The 14,880-nt window shown below is 50.3% G+C and overlaps 2 protein-coding genes across 3 annotated transcripts in view; one reads left to right on the forward strand and one right to left on the reverse strand.

The window, feature by feature from the left end:
* The window catches only part of LOC126958026 (dnaJ homolog subfamily C member 8), a 614,804-nt gene that overhangs the window by 497,460 nt on the left and 102,464 nt on the right, over positions 1-14,880 (reverse strand). The window lies entirely within an intron of this gene.
* The window catches only part of GMEB1 (glucocorticoid modulatory element binding protein 1), a 47,782-nt gene continuing 42,411 nt past the window's right edge, over positions 9,510-14,880 (forward strand). The window contains exon 1 of one of the 2 annotated variants that reach the window (XM_050795090.1): positions 9,510-9,627. The gene's annotated coding sequence lies outside the window, so the exon portion shown is untranslated. The remainder of the gene's footprint in view (positions 9,628-14,880) is intronic. The other variant, XM_050795083.1, reaches the window with a different exon arrangement.

A 14,880-nucleotide genomic window follows, 5' to 3' on the forward strand; every position in this document is an offset into this window, starting at 1 on the left:
GAGCAATCACAGAGCTCTTCAAGGACACGGGTGCGCCCTTCACAAATCTGTTTCACAAGGTTATACCCTATGGTGAAGGATCTGTCTTCTGGACCCTTCCATTAGGGATGAGCAGGTCTAAAGTAACTAATCCACTCTAGTGTTCCAACTTCCCTAAGCCTTTGGATCCCTTCCTCTACATTAAACCAAGGGAGATTGGAATGCTACTAAAAATACAAAAAGGCGGGCCTGATGATGTGCGCCTGTAATTGCAGCTACTAGGGAGGCTGAGGCACAAGAATCTCTTGAACCTGGGAGGCAAAGGCTGCAGTGAGTGGAGGTCACATCACTGCACTCCAGCCTGGGCAAAAGAATGAAGATCCTCTCAAAAAAAACAAAAAAAGCCAGGCATGGTGGCTCACGCCTGTAATCCCTGCACTTTGGGACGCCAAGGTGGGTGGATCACCTGAGGTCAGGAGTTTGAGACGAGCCTGGCCAACATGAGGATACCCTGAATCTACTAAAAATACAAAAAATTAGCTGGGCGTGGTGGTGCATGCCTGTAACTCAGCTACTCAGGAGGCTGAGGCAGAAGAATCATTTGATTCCGCTAGGAGGCGGAGATTGTAGGTGAGCCGAGATTGCGCCACTGCACTCTAACCTGGGAAACAAGAGGAAAACTCAGTCTCAAAAATAAACAAACAAACAAACAAACACAGAATAAACATGTGATCCAGCAATTCCTCTTCGGGGTATAGACCCAAAAGAATTGAAACCAGGAACTTGAATAGATATTTGTACACCCACATTCATAGTGTCATAGCAGCATTACTCGCAATAGCCAAAAAGTAGAAACAATTCATATGTCCATCAAAGGACAAATGGATAAACCAAATGAATGGATGTCTATACAGTGGAATTATTATTTGGTCATAAAAAGGAATGAAGTACTGAAACATGCCATAGCATGAATGAACTTTGAACACATTATGCCAAGTGAAATAAACCAGACCCAAAAGGACAAATATTGTACAATACTACTTATATGAGGCACTTAGCATAGTCAAATTCTGGCTAGGCACGGTGGCTCACACCTGGAATCCCAGCACTCTGGGAAGCCGAGCTGGGCGGATCACTTGAGGTCACAAGTTTGAGACCAGCCTGGACAACATGGCGAAACCCCGCCTTTACTAAAAATACAAAAATTTGCTGGGTGTGGTGGCACACGCCAGTAGTCCTACTACTCTGGAGTAGCTACTCTGGAGGCTGAAATGGGAGAATTGCTGGAACCCAGGAGGCGGAGGTTGCAGTGAGCCAAGATTGCACCACTGCACTCTAGCCTGGGTGACAGAGCGAGACTCTGTCTCAAAAAAAATCTTAAAATGGTAAACTTTATGTAATGTCTATTTTATCACAATAAAAAATTAAAAGTTAATTTAAAATGAAATAGTTTAAAAGGAAAGATATTGAAGAGTAAGATTTTGAATGTGCCTGTGATATCCCTGGCACTGAGCTGGGAGGTGGTCACTGGTTCAGGGAGCTTACATGCTAATAAGCCAACAGTGTGCATGCCAGTGTCCACACCATGCCTGGTAGAGCAGAAGTGCTCATAAATGTAATTATTATTTGATAACCCTCAGCTCAATTTTGAAAGTAAGCAGGATTCTTGAGGCCGAGATGGGTGGATCACGAGGTCAGGAGATCGAGACCATCCTGGCTAACATGGTGAAACCCCGTCTCTACTAAAAAATACAAAAAGCTAGTTGGGCGAGGTGGCGGGCGCCTGTAGTCCCAGTTACTCGGGAGGCTGAGGCAGGAGAATGGCGTAAACCCGGGAGGCGGAGCTTGCAGTGAGCTGACATCCGGCCACTGCACTCCCGCCTGGGCGACAGAGTGAGACTCCGTCTCAAAAAAAAAAAAAAATAAAAAAAAAAGAAAGTAAGCAGGATTCCAAATTAATCCACCTTGGAGAAGTCTTATGACACGATGGTGACATTCTGTGTCCCAGTAAAGAATCTGTTGTTGGCTGGGCTTGGTGGCTTATACCTGTAATCCCAGGACTTTGGGAGGCTGAGGCAGGTGGATCACCTGAGGTTAGGAGTTCGAGACCAGCTTGGACAACATGGTGAAACCCCGTCTCTACTAAAAATACAAAAATTAGGCAGGTGTGGTGGTGAGGGCCTGTAGTCCCAGTTATTCAAGAGGCTGAGGCAGGAGAATGGATTGAACCCAGGAGATGGAGGTTGCAGTGGGCCAAGATGGTGCCACTGCACTCCAGCCTGGGTGACAGAGTGAGACTCTGTCTCAGAAAAAACAAAAATAATCTTTCTCAGGCCGGGTGTAGTGGCTCACGCCTATAATCCCAGCACTTTGGGAGGCTGAGGTGGGCAGATCGCTTGAGTTCAAGATCAGCCTGGCCAACACAGTGAAACCCCATCTTTACTAGCTGGGCATGGTGGTGTGTGCCTGTAGTCCCAGCTACTCGGGAGGCTGAGGCAGGAGAATTGCTTGAACCCGGGAGGTGGAGGTTGCAACGAGCAGAGATCGCGCCACTGCACTCTAGCTTGGGCAAGAGTGAGACTTTGTCTCAAAAAAAAAAAAAAATTGGCCGGGCGCAGTGGCTCAAGCCTGTAATCCCAGCACTTTGGGAGGCTGAGACGGGCGGATCACGAGGTCAAGAGATCAACACTGGCCGGGCGCGGTGGCTCAAGCCTGTAATCCCAGCACTTTGGGAGGCCGAGACGGGCGGATCACGAGGTCAGGAGATCGAGACCATCCTGGCGAACACGGTGAAACCCCGTCTCTACTAAAAAAAATACAAAAAACTAGCCGGGCGTGGTGGCGGCGCCTGTAGTCCCAGCTACTCGGGAGGCTGAGGCAGGAGAATGGCGTAAACCCGGGGGGCGGAGCTTGCAGTGAGCTGAGATCCGGCCACTGCACTCTAGCCCGGGCGACATAGCCAGACTCCGTCTCAAAAAAAAAAAAAAAAAAAAAAAAAAGAGATCAAGACCATCCTGACTAACATGGTGAAACCCCGTCTCTACTAAAAAAGTACAAAAAAAACTAGCCAGGCGAGGTGGCGGGCGCCTGTAGTCCCAGCTACTCGGGAGGCTAAGGCAGGAGAATGGCGTAAACCCGGGAGGCGGAGCTTGCAGTGAGCTGAGATCCGGCCACTGCACTCCAGCCTGGGCAACAGAGCGAGACTGTCTCAAAAAAAAAAAAAAAAAATCTGTTTTTTTTTTTTTTTTTGTACAGAACAATAGGAACATACCAGCACAAAATCTTATTGTAAATTCCTCAAATTGTTGTACTGATCAATATGTAACCTTTGGGACACTAAATAGGGTGCTGATTTTTTTTTTTAAGATTAACTGATGTGCACCTGTAGTCCTAGCTACTCTGGAGGCTGAGGTTGGAGGATCCCTTGAGCCCAGGAGTTCCAGGCTACAGTGAATTATGATTGCACCATTGTACTCTACCCTGAGCAGTGAAGTGAGACCCTGTCTCTAAAAAAAAAAGAAAAAAAGCCAGGCGTGGTGGCTCACACCTGTAATCCCAGCACTTTGGGAGGCCAAGGTGGGTGGATCACGAGGTCAGGAGATCAAAACCATCTTGGCTAACATGATGAAACTCTGTCTATACTAAAAATACAAAAAATTAGGGCATGGTGGCACACACCTGTAGTCCCAGCTACTTGGGAGGCTGAGGCAGGAGAATCGCTTGAACCTGGGAGGCGGAGGTTGCAGTGAACCGAGATCGCGCCATTGCACTCCAGCCTGGGCAACAGAAACAGACTCTGTCTCAAAAAAAAAAAAAAAAAAATGCTGGCCATGGTGGCGCACGCCTGTAATCCCAGCACTTTGGGAGGCCAAGGCAGGCGGATCACCTGAGTTCGGGAGTTTGAGACCTGCCTGACCAACATGGAGAAACCCTGTCTCTACTAAACAAACAAAATTAGCCGGGCATGGTGGTGCATGCCTGTAATCCCAGCTACTCAGGAGGCTAAGGCAGGAGAATCACGTGAATCCGGGAGGCAGAGGTTTTGGTGAGCCAATATCACGCCATTGCACTCCCGCCTGGGCAAGAGTGAAACTCCACCTCAAAAAAAAAAAAAAAAAAAAAAGGAAAAAGAAAAAAGAGGACAATTCTGGTATGAGGCCCACACTCTTGTTTTAAACTTTCCTGTAGGCCGGGCACGGTGGCTCAAGCCTGTAATCCTAGGACTTTGGGAGGCCGAGGCGGGCGGATCACACAGTCAGGAGTTCGAGACCAGCCTGACCAATATGGTGAAACCCCATCTCTACTAAAAATACAAAAAAAAAAAAAAAAAAATTAGCTGGGCGTGGGGGCGCACGCCTGTAATACCAGCAGCTACTCCGGAAGCCGAGGCAGGAGAATTGCTTGAACCTGGGAGGCAGAGGTTGCAGTGAGCCGAGATCGTGCCAGTGCACTGCAGCCTGGGTGACAGATGGAGACTCCGTCTTAAAAAAAAAAAAAACCAATAACAACAAAAAAAAACCCTTTCCTGTAAAAACTTTTGTTCTTAGGACAGACTCAGGAACATGCCCAACTCTGTTGGTGTGTCTTCCCGGGTCAATTCTCACATTTGCCTTCCAATAAGCCTTTATCAAATTATTTCTGTCTCATCAGCCTTTATTTTAGTTGCATAATGGTCACCATCACAGATAGGTAGACTGAGGCCCAGAGAGAGCCTTAACAAAGTAATGAAGGTCCTACGACAAGGGAGGTAGCACTGACTGGGCTCCGAGTTCTGTAAGGTGAGTGGCTGGTGTCAGTGGAAGGTTTGTTGTTGTTGTTGTTGTTGTTGTTTTGAGACAGAGTCACGTAAGCCAGAGTACAGTGGCCTGATCACGGCTCACTGCAGCCTTGAACTCCTGGACTCAAGCCATCCACCCGCCTTGGCCTCCCAAAATGCTGGAATTACAGTCATGAGCCACCGCAACCGGCCTTGCCTTTTGCTTTGGTTGCAGTGGTGGACCCTGGGTGAGGGTAGGGCTGCGGTGGGGTGGTGGAGGAGGTGATACACCTGACTACTGCATCTAGATTCATCCTAGTCTTTTTTTTTTGCACCAACTGGCAGAATTTCCTTTCTCTCTCTGCCTCCTTTTCTGATTCACTCTCCATCTGTTAGTGGCTTCTGGCTTCTGAGAATGTGGATGCAGAAGGGTGGGGTAAGCTGTGGGGGGTGGGGAAGTAGATACAAAAATACAGGCAGTCCTTAATAGGCTTTTAAATATTTTTTTGAGTGCTGTCTAGGCACCAAGCAATGTTCTAGGAGCTGGGGGAATCCTACTATGAATAAAATCGACTTTGTCCCTGCTCTCACAGAGGTTCCATTGCGGGGTATATATGTATGGAGGGGAGGGGAGGGGACTGTGGATACAGACGGGGGCAAGATATGTCAGGAATGGGTAAGGACTATAAAGGAGGTAGGAGTGTCTGGGGAGAAGGCACAACTTGAGACAAGGAGACAGGGAAGACCAGGCTGAGGAGCTGGGACCTGGGAGATGCAAAGGAGGCAGCTGAAGATCCAGAGGAAGAGGGTGCCCGGCCTGGCGAAACAGTACGGGGAAAGGCTGTGAAATCCATGTGTTGGAGGAACTTTAGGAAGGCCAGTGTGGCTGGACTAGAGAGACAGAAAGAAGGCAAGTCAAGGTCAGGCATGGTGGCTCACATCTGTAATCCCAGCACTTTGGGAGGCTGAGGTGGAGTTTGAGACCAGTCTGGCCAACGTGGTGAAACCCCATCTCTACTAAAAATACAAAAATTAGCCAGGTGTGGTGGTACGTGCCTGTAGTCCCAGCTACTTGGGAGAATGAGGTGGGAGAATCACTTTAACTTTGGAGGCAGAAGTTGCAGTGAGCTGAGATTGTGCCACTGCACTCCAGCCTGGGCGACAGAGTAAGACTCTCTCTCAAAAAAAAAGGAAGTCAAGAGGTCAAGAGAGGATCCCAGTGCCAGGTCCTATTGACCATGACGGGGAGTTCACTAGCAAATTTTTTTAAAGGGGATAGGAGGCCACTAGAAGAATTAAGAATGAAGATTCAAAGGCAGCAAGACAGGAAGCAGGGGGCCCTGGCTGTGACAGAGGCAGATGATGATGATCTTAGACCAGCAGGGGTTAGAGAAGAGGTGATATTCTAGGGGTCTTTGGGAGGTGACTGAGAGATGAGGGCAACATTCCCTGAGGTGGGGGACATCAGGACAGAAGCAGGTTTGCTGATGACATCTAAGGGGGGCGGGGAAAGAAACGAATTCAGCTGTGGGCATGTAGAGTATGGAGAGTCGGTGGACAGCCAGAGACACTGTTCCAGGCTGGAGGGGAGAGCAGATGATGCTTGAAGTTTTTGTCTTTTAAAAAATCAGTTGCCGGGAGTGGTGGCTCATGCCTGTAATCCCAGCACTTTGGGAAGCTGAGGCGGGTGGAACACCTGAGGTTAGGAGTTTGAGACCAGCCTGGCCAACACGGTGAAACGACGTCGCTGCTAAAAATACAAAAATTAGCCAGATGTGGTGGCGGGGACCTGTAATCCCAGCTACTTCGGGGGCTAAGGCAGGAGAATTGCTTGAACTCGGGAGGCAGAGGTTGCAGTGAGCCAAGATGGCACCATTGTACTCCAGCCTGAGTGACAAGAGTGACTCCGTCTCAAAAAAAAAAAAAAAGGCCGGGCGCGGTGGCTCAAGCCTGTAATCCCAGCACTTTGGGAGGCCGAGACGGGCGGATCACGAGGTCAGGAGATCGAGACCATCCTGGCTAACACGGTGAAACCCCGTATCCACTAAAAAATACAAAAAACTAGCCGGGCGAGGTGGCGGGCGCCTGTAGTCCCAGCTACTCGGGAGGCTGAGGCAGGAGAATGGTCTAAACCCGGGAGGCGGAGCTTGCAGTGAGCTGAGATTCGGCCACTGCACCCCAGCCTGGGCGACAGAGCAAGACTCTGTCTCAAAAAAAAAAAAAAAAAAAAAAAAATCAGTTATAGATAGGCCAGGAACAGTGGCTCATGCCTGCAATCCCAGCACTTTGGGAGACCAAGGCAGGTGGGTCACTTAAGGTCATGAGTTTGGGGCCAGCCTGGCCAACATAGTGAAACCCCATCTCTACTAAAAATACAAAAATTAGTCAGGCATGGCAGCGCATGCCTGTAATCCTCCCTACTTAGGAGGCTGAGGCAGGAGAAACCCTTGAACTTAGAAGGTAGAGGTTGCAGTGAGCTGAGATTATGGGGCCACTGCACTCCAGCCTGGCAACAGAGCGAAACTCCATCTCAAAAAAAAAAATCAGTTATTATCCAGGCATGGTGGCCCACGACTATAATCCCAGTACTTTGGGAGGCCGAAGTGGGTGGATCACTTGAGCTCAGGAATTTGAGACCAGCCCTGGTAACATGGTGAAACCCCAGCTCTATGAAAAACACAAAAAGTAGGGCGTGGTTGCGCAAGCCTATAGTCCCAGCTACTCAGGAGGTCAAGGCTGGAGGATCAGTTGTGCCCAGGAGAAGACTCTATCCCCCAAAATAACTAAATAAAAATAAATGGCCAGGCGCGGTGGCTCACACCTGTAATGCCAGAACTTTGGGAGGCCGAGGAAGGCGGATCATGAGGTCAAGAGATCGAGACCATCCTGGCCAACACGGTGAAACCCCGTCTCTACTAAAAATACAAAAAATTAACCAGGCATGGTGGCACGCGCCTGTAGTCCCAGCTACTCGGGAGGCTGAGGCAGGAGAATCACTTCAATCTGGGAGGCAGAGGTTGCAGTGAGCCGAGATCGCACCACTGCACTCCAGCCTTGCGACAGACTGAGACTCCGTCTCCAAAAATAAAAATAAATAAATAAATACATAAACAAACGATTATGGTGGCTCACACCTGTAATCCCAGCACTTTCGGAGGTCAAGGCAGGAGGATTGCTTGAGCCCAGGAGTTAGAGACCAGCGTGGGCAACATGGTAAAACCCCATGTCTACTAAAAATATAAAAATTAGCCAGGCATGGTGGTTCCTGCTTGTGGTCCCAGCTACTCCGGGGGCTGAGGCAGGAAGATTGCTTGAGCACAGGAGGCTGGGGCTGCAGTGAGCCGAGATCTCACCACTGCACTCAGCCTGGGAGATCAAGCAAGGCCTGTCTCAAAAAAAAAAAAAAAAAAAAGAAAGAAAGAAATAAGAAAGAAACCTACTTAGTAGGGTTGCTGTGAGGATTATACGAGATAGAAACATCTTCACCAAGCCATAGACCATAGAAAGGTCTTTTTGTCTGTTTATTTTTTGAGACAGAATCTCACTCTGTTGCCCAGGCTGGAGTGCAATGGCCTGATCTCGGCTCACTGCAACCTCCACCTCCCGGGTTCAAGTGATTCCCCTGGCTCAGCCTCCTGAGTAGCTGGGACTAGAGGCGCATGCCACCACGCCCAGCTAATTTCTGTATTTTTAGTAGAGACGGGGTTTCACCATGTTACCCAGGCTGGTCTCAAACTTCTGGTCTCAAGTGATTCGCCTGCCTTGGCTTCCGAAAGTGCTGGGGTTACAGGCGTGAGCCACTGCATCTGGCCATAGAAAGGTCTTACTACGGCTGGGCGCGGTGGCTCACGCCTGTAATCCCAGCACTTTGGGAGGCCTAGGCGGGTGGATCACGAGGTCAGATATCGAGACCAACCTGGCCAACATGGTGAAATCCTCTTTACTAAAAAAAAAAAAAAAAAAAAAAAAAAGCCGGGCGTGGTGTCGCGCGCCTCTAGCGCCAGCTATTCGGGAGGCTGAGGCCGGAGAATTACTTGAACCCAGGAGGCGGAAGTTCCAGTGAGCCGAGATCGCGCCACTGCACTCCAGCCTGGCCAAAGAACGAGACTCCTTCTCAAAAAAAAAAAAAAGAAAAAAGAAAGGTCATAATACTTGTTAATTACTATTACTGACCCCAGGAACTCTCTGAAGCACTTTTCATGCAGGTATCACTTTTTAGCACTCACATTATGTCTTATCGGAAACAGAGGTTTAGAGCTGTCAAGGAATTCCTCCAGAGTCGTTTACACTTCCAGCAGGGGAGTCAAGACTTCAACGCAGAAACTCACAAGCAGGAAAAACTTGGGAAACAGGCATGGGTCAGACAATGCTTAGGGTTTGCTCAAGGACTCGTGACCAGTTACCGATCTATGCAGATCTTCTGATTGCAAATTGATAGCTGGATTGTAACTTGAAGGGTCTGATAAGATGTAAATTTCATAAAACAGGATGTGGGGAGGTAAATGGCGTAGAGTCCTCCAGAGGAGTCGAGAAAGCTAGTTTGCCCCTCAATTGTGGTTGAAGTGATTCTTTCATTTAGGGTTTATTTTCCTCATCTATGGGTGCGGGAAGGAGAGTTACTGGGGTCTCTAGCGACCTTTCCAACACCGATTTTCAAGGGCGGAAGAATCCTGCTTAGGTAAGGCCCAAATCCCTTGGCTAAGGTTAATCCTCGGTGGGGCCGGCAATAGGGACGCGTCCCCTTTAAGGCGCCAGCTCGCCGGCGGCGGCGGCCGGAAGTGTTGAAGCCCGGCCTGGCGGCGGCGGTGGCGGTAGCTGCCGTGGCGGCCTCTGCGCATGCTCCGTCGCCCGCCCGCCCTGGCCGCTCGCCGCCCGCCCGCCCGACGGAGACGGTGAGGAGGGGGAGGGGTGGGCGCGCGGGCGCGGACGGGGGTGGGGGGGTGGGGGGGGGGGGGGGGGGGGCGGGCGCGGGGGCCGCGCGGCGGCCGGCGAGGGCGGGCGGGCGCGCGCAGGGGGCGGGGGGCTGCTGCCTCCGCGGGCGCCTCCCCACGCCCTGTGCGTGCCGCCGCCGCCGCCGGGGAGCGAGCGGACGTCGCGGCGCCGCGGGGGGGTGGGGGGACGCTGCCGCTGGGTCCGCCCGAGCAGCCGGGCCGCCCCCAGCGCAGCCGGCCGCGTTGCCGGGGCTCGGGCCCCAGGCCGGGGCGGCGGGAACCGGCGAGTCCACCACTTGGGGGGCCCCGGCGCCCCCGGACCGAGGGGCCCGGAAGTACTAGGCTGAGGGGCCAGGAGGGGCCGGAGTGACTCCGGACTGAGAGGCCAGGGCCCCAGGACCCCGTCGAGGGGTCTGGGGAGCCTGGGGTATCCCCAGAGGCGGGGTCCGGGGAGCACCGGGCCCTTGGATGAGGAGCTGGTTGGAGGCCTGGGTCCCGCCCGGTGGGATGGGGACGATAGGTGCTGGAAGCCCGGATGCCCGCCTGGGAGGAGACCCTCTGGGAGCCTTGGCCGGGGAGCAACAGTACAGAGTGGGTTCTTCTGAGGAAAGCAGAGTCCAGCTTCTCCCGAGGGGCGCGGCAGAGGCCTCGGCCACTCAGAACAAGGGGGAAAAAAAAGCAGGTTCTTTTCCAAAGGCAGGGAAGGAAGAGGAGCTCCAAGGGGAAGTGAGCAGGCCCAGGTCTCCCCACAGATGAGCGCGTGGTAGGAAGACTCCTGGAGCCTCCTGAAGTACGAAAGAGCAGCGTCCAAACCTGAGGGGATGGAAGGTGTCTAGGTGTCTCTTGATGTCTAGGTGGAGAACAGAGTAACTCGCTCGGTCAGAGGATGGAGAAACCTATCTTTTTGAGAGAAGAGATCGTTGAGGAAAGACGCTTAGGGTGTTCCCGCTTTCTGAAATGACAGAGGAATTGGCCAGGTGTTATCTAATTGAGGGGCAGGAGAGATGAAGGCAAAATCTCAACCCGAGGGTCTTGGAGGATGGTCCACCAGACAAGTGGGTGAAGCCTTGACCTAGACAGCAGAGCAGGCGCAGCCCTGGATTCTCTCAAGATGAGAGAAATCGCAAAACCACTTCCTAGTAGACACAGATGGGGCCTTGATTGATGTCTGTTTAGGCGAATCAAGACGGGTTTTAGGAAAAGAGACTGCCCGACGTAATTCTAGTCTTGAGGGATTATCTTCTTCCCCCTTGCCTCTGCTAATAGTTACCAAAGTGCATTTGGGGAACCTTTTCCTTTTCTTTTCTTTTTTTTTCCTCTTTTTTTTTTTTTTTTTTGAGACGGAGTCTCGCTCTCGCCCACGCTGGAGTGCAGTGGTGCAATCTCGGCTCACTGCAACTTCCGCCTCCTGGGTTCAAACAATTCTCCTGCCTCAGCCTCCTGAGTAGCTGGGACTACAGGCACGTGCCACCAGACCAGGCAATTTTTTGTTGCTGTTGTTTGAGACCGAGTTTAACTCTTGTTGCTCAGACTGGAGTGCAATGACGCGATCTCAGCTCACCACAACCTCCGCCTCTCGGGTTCAAGCAATTCTCCTGCCTTACCCTCCTGAGTAGCTGGGGCTACAGGCGCCCGCCACCATGCCCAGCTAATCTTTGTATTTTTAGTAGAGACGGGGTTTCACCATGTTGGCCAGGCTGGTCTCGAACTCCCGACCTCAGGTGATCCGACATCTTCAGCCTCCCAGAGTACTGGGATTACAGGCGTGAGTCACTGCGCCCAGCCCAACCAGGCTAATTTTTTGTATTTTTAGTAGAGACAGGGTTTCACTGTGTTAGCCAGGATGGTCTCAATCTCCTGACCTCGTGTTCCGCCCGCCTTGGTCTCCCAAAGTGCTGGGATTACAGGCGTGAGCCACTGTGCTTGGCTGGGGAACCTTCTCATTCAATGGTTGCACTGTCTCCTAATTTGAGAGCCTTATATCAAGGATGTATATTTAATATCTTAAATGTTTTTTTTTTTTTTTTTTTTTTTGCTTCATGTTTACTTCAGCAAATACATTGAATAGGCAGCTTCTACTCTGCTTCATTGGGTTTATTGTGGGGGCAGTATTTTGGTCTTGCCCTAAGCCAAACTCCACCGGATTGTAGCGGGATGACTCCAGAGAACTCTTATCCCATCTCTCACTCAGACATCTACATAGTAGTCTCCAGTCTGTGACTTGGAATTTCACCTCCTCTGGATACTTCTCTCAGTATTTCTGCATACTTTACTTGTTGACATCATTACATTTTGTAGCACTCTGGATCACCCACTGAATGCATGAGAAGAAATAAAGGGGATATCAAGGAGTTTTGGCCTCAAGTAACAAAGTTTTAACTTGGATTTTCCTGACCTCATGATCCGCCCGTCTCGGCCTCCCAAAGTGCTGGGATTACAGGCGTGAGCCACTGTGCCCAGCTAATTTTTGTATTTTTAGTAGAGATGGGGTTTCACCATGTTGGCCAGGATGGTCTTGATCTCTTGACCCCATGATCCACCTGCCTCGGCCTCCTGAAGTGTTGGGATTACAGGCGTGAGCCACTGCACCCAGCCATTATTACTCCTTTTTCATTACTAGTTCCAGTGTCCTTCCCTGCAATCATGTGACACTTGTCCGTTTTTGTTTGTTTTTTTGAGATGGAGTTTCCAGGCTGGAGTGCAGTGACTGTGGCACAATCTCGTCTCACTGTAACCTCCGCCTCCTGGATTCAAGTGATTCTCCTGCCTCAGCCTCCTGAGTAGCTGGGATTACAGGCGCCCACCACCACGCCTGGCTAATTTTTGTATTTTTAGTAGAGACGGGGTTTCACCATGTTGGCCAGGCTGGTCTCGAACTCCTGACCTAGTGATCCGCCCTCCTTGGCCTCCCAAAGTGCTGGGATTACAGGCGTGAGCCACCACGTGCAGCCTGATACTTGCATCTTGCCACATTTTAGACATTGGATTTTCAGGACATGCAAAAATGAATTTAGAGTGGGTCAGAAGTCATTTGTTTAGTTTTCTGGTAAATATATGAGCAGTGATGTGCTTAGTTTCAAAGCGTCTTTTTTGTCTTTGAAAATAACTACAGGCTGGGCACAGTGGCTCAGGTCTTTAATCTCAGCACTTTGGGAGGCTGAGGTGAGAGGATTGCTTGAGCCCAGGAGTTTGACACCAGGCTAGGCAACATAGCAAGACCTCATGTCTACAAAGAAGTAAAGAAATTAGGCCAGGCATGCTCTCTCACGCCTGTCCCAGCACTTTGGGAGGCTGAGGCAGGTGGATCACGAGGTCAGGAGTTCAAGACCAGCCTGACCAACATAGTGAAACCCTGTCTCTACTAAAAATAGAAAAAATTAGCCAGGCGTGGTGGCGGCACCTGTAATCCCAGCTACTCAGGAGGCTGAGGCAGATAATTGCTGAACCCGGGAGGCGGAGGTTGCAGTGAGCCAAGACCCTGCCACTGTGCTCCAGCCTGGGCAACAGAGCGAGACTCTGTCTGGAAAAAAAAAAAAAAAAAAGAGTTAATGAAAAAAAGGAAAACAGAAATTAGCAGGGTTGGTGCTTGGTACCTATAGTGGCAGCTACTCCAGAGGCTGAGGTGGGAGGATCACTTGAGGCTCTGAGGTCGGGGCTGCAGTGAGCCAGAAACACTCCACTCTGGCCTAGGTGACAGAGGGTGACCCTGTCTCAAAAAACAAGACAAAACAAAACAAAAAACCAAAAAACTACAGAATAGTTATTATTATTTTTTGAGACGGAGTCTCTCTCTGTCCCCCAGGCTGGAGTGCAAAGGCACAATCTCAGCTCACCTGCAACCTCCGCCTCTCGGGCTCAAGCAATTCTCCTACCTCAGCCTCCCAAGTAGCTGGGATTACAGACATGGGCCACCATGCCTGGCTAATTTTGTATTTTTAGTAGAGACGGGGTTTCTCCATGTGTGTCAGGCTGGTCTCTAACTCCCAACTTCAGATGATCTGGCTGCCTCGTCTTCCCAAAGTGCTGGGTTTACAGGCGTGGGCCACTGTGCCCAGCCAGAATAGTTAATTTTTTGTTTGTTTGTTTGAGACAGAGTTTCGCTCTCCTTGCCCAGACTGGAGTGCAATGGCGCAATCTTGGTTCACCGCAACCTCCGCCTCCCGGGTTCAAGCGATTCTCCTGCCTTAGCCTCCCAAGTAGCTGGGATTACAGGCATGAGCCACCACGCCTGGCTGATTTTGTATTTTTAGTAGAGACAGGGTTTCTCCATGTTGGTCAGGCTGGCCTCCAACTTCCGACCTCAGGTGATCCGCCCGCCTCGGCCTCCCAAAGTGCTAGGATTACAGGTGTGAGCCACCACGCCTGGCCCAGAATAGTGAGTTCTTAAGCATTTAACGTACATTTGACATATTTCCTTTACATGTGTTCACTTAGAATTCCAGATAGAGGCCGGCCAGGGTGGCTCCCTCCTGTAATCCCAGCACCTTGGGAGACAGGCGCGGGCAGATCACTTGAGGCCAGGAGTTCTGACACCAGCCCAGCCAACATGGTGAAACCCCGTCTCCATTAAAAATACAAAAAGTCGAGCATGGTGTTGTGCACATGTCATCCCAGCTGCTAGTCAGAAGGCTGAGGCGCAAGAATCGCTTGAACCCAGGAGGCAGAAGTTGCAGTGAGCCGAGATCTGCATTCCAGCCTGGGCGACAGAGTGAGACTCTGTCTCAAAATAAAATAAAATAAAAGTAAGTTTAAATTTAAAAAAAGAAAAAGAAAAAAGAATTCCAGAGAGAGTTGTGTGATTTCACAATGAATACTCTAAAGCCCCTTCCATGAAATACTCAAAGGATCAACTCACTGATCTTGCCTCAGGATTTTTTGTTGCTGTAAACAAGAGCTACTTTTCCATTTACCCTTAGCTTAGAGATGACCTTGCATTTAGAGCTGGTTTCGGGTTACCTGCAAGGAATATGGTATTTAGGGTAATGAGTGATACTCAACCCAAACTTGCTTCTCTGAAGAAGGTCAGAATTGCCATGGTGAATCAGACCCATGACTTAGACTGACATTGAGAGATGTATTGTGGATGATTATAATTATCCTCTCTGATAAACTCTGAGAAGGCTAGAGAAGAAGCCAGAACATTCCTCTTGGGTGCTAATATATGGTGTGGGTAAAGGGTAAAATGTGAGTTCCTATTGAGGAAGATATTAAGAA

Source organism: Macaca thibetana, chromosome 1 (genome assembly GCF_024542745.1).
Source record: "Macaca thibetana thibetana isolate TM-01 chromosome 1, ASM2454274v1, whole genome shotgun sequence".
In the NCBI taxonomy this organism is placed as follows: Eukaryota; Metazoa; Chordata; class Mammalia; order Primates; family Cercopithecidae; genus Macaca; species Macaca thibetana.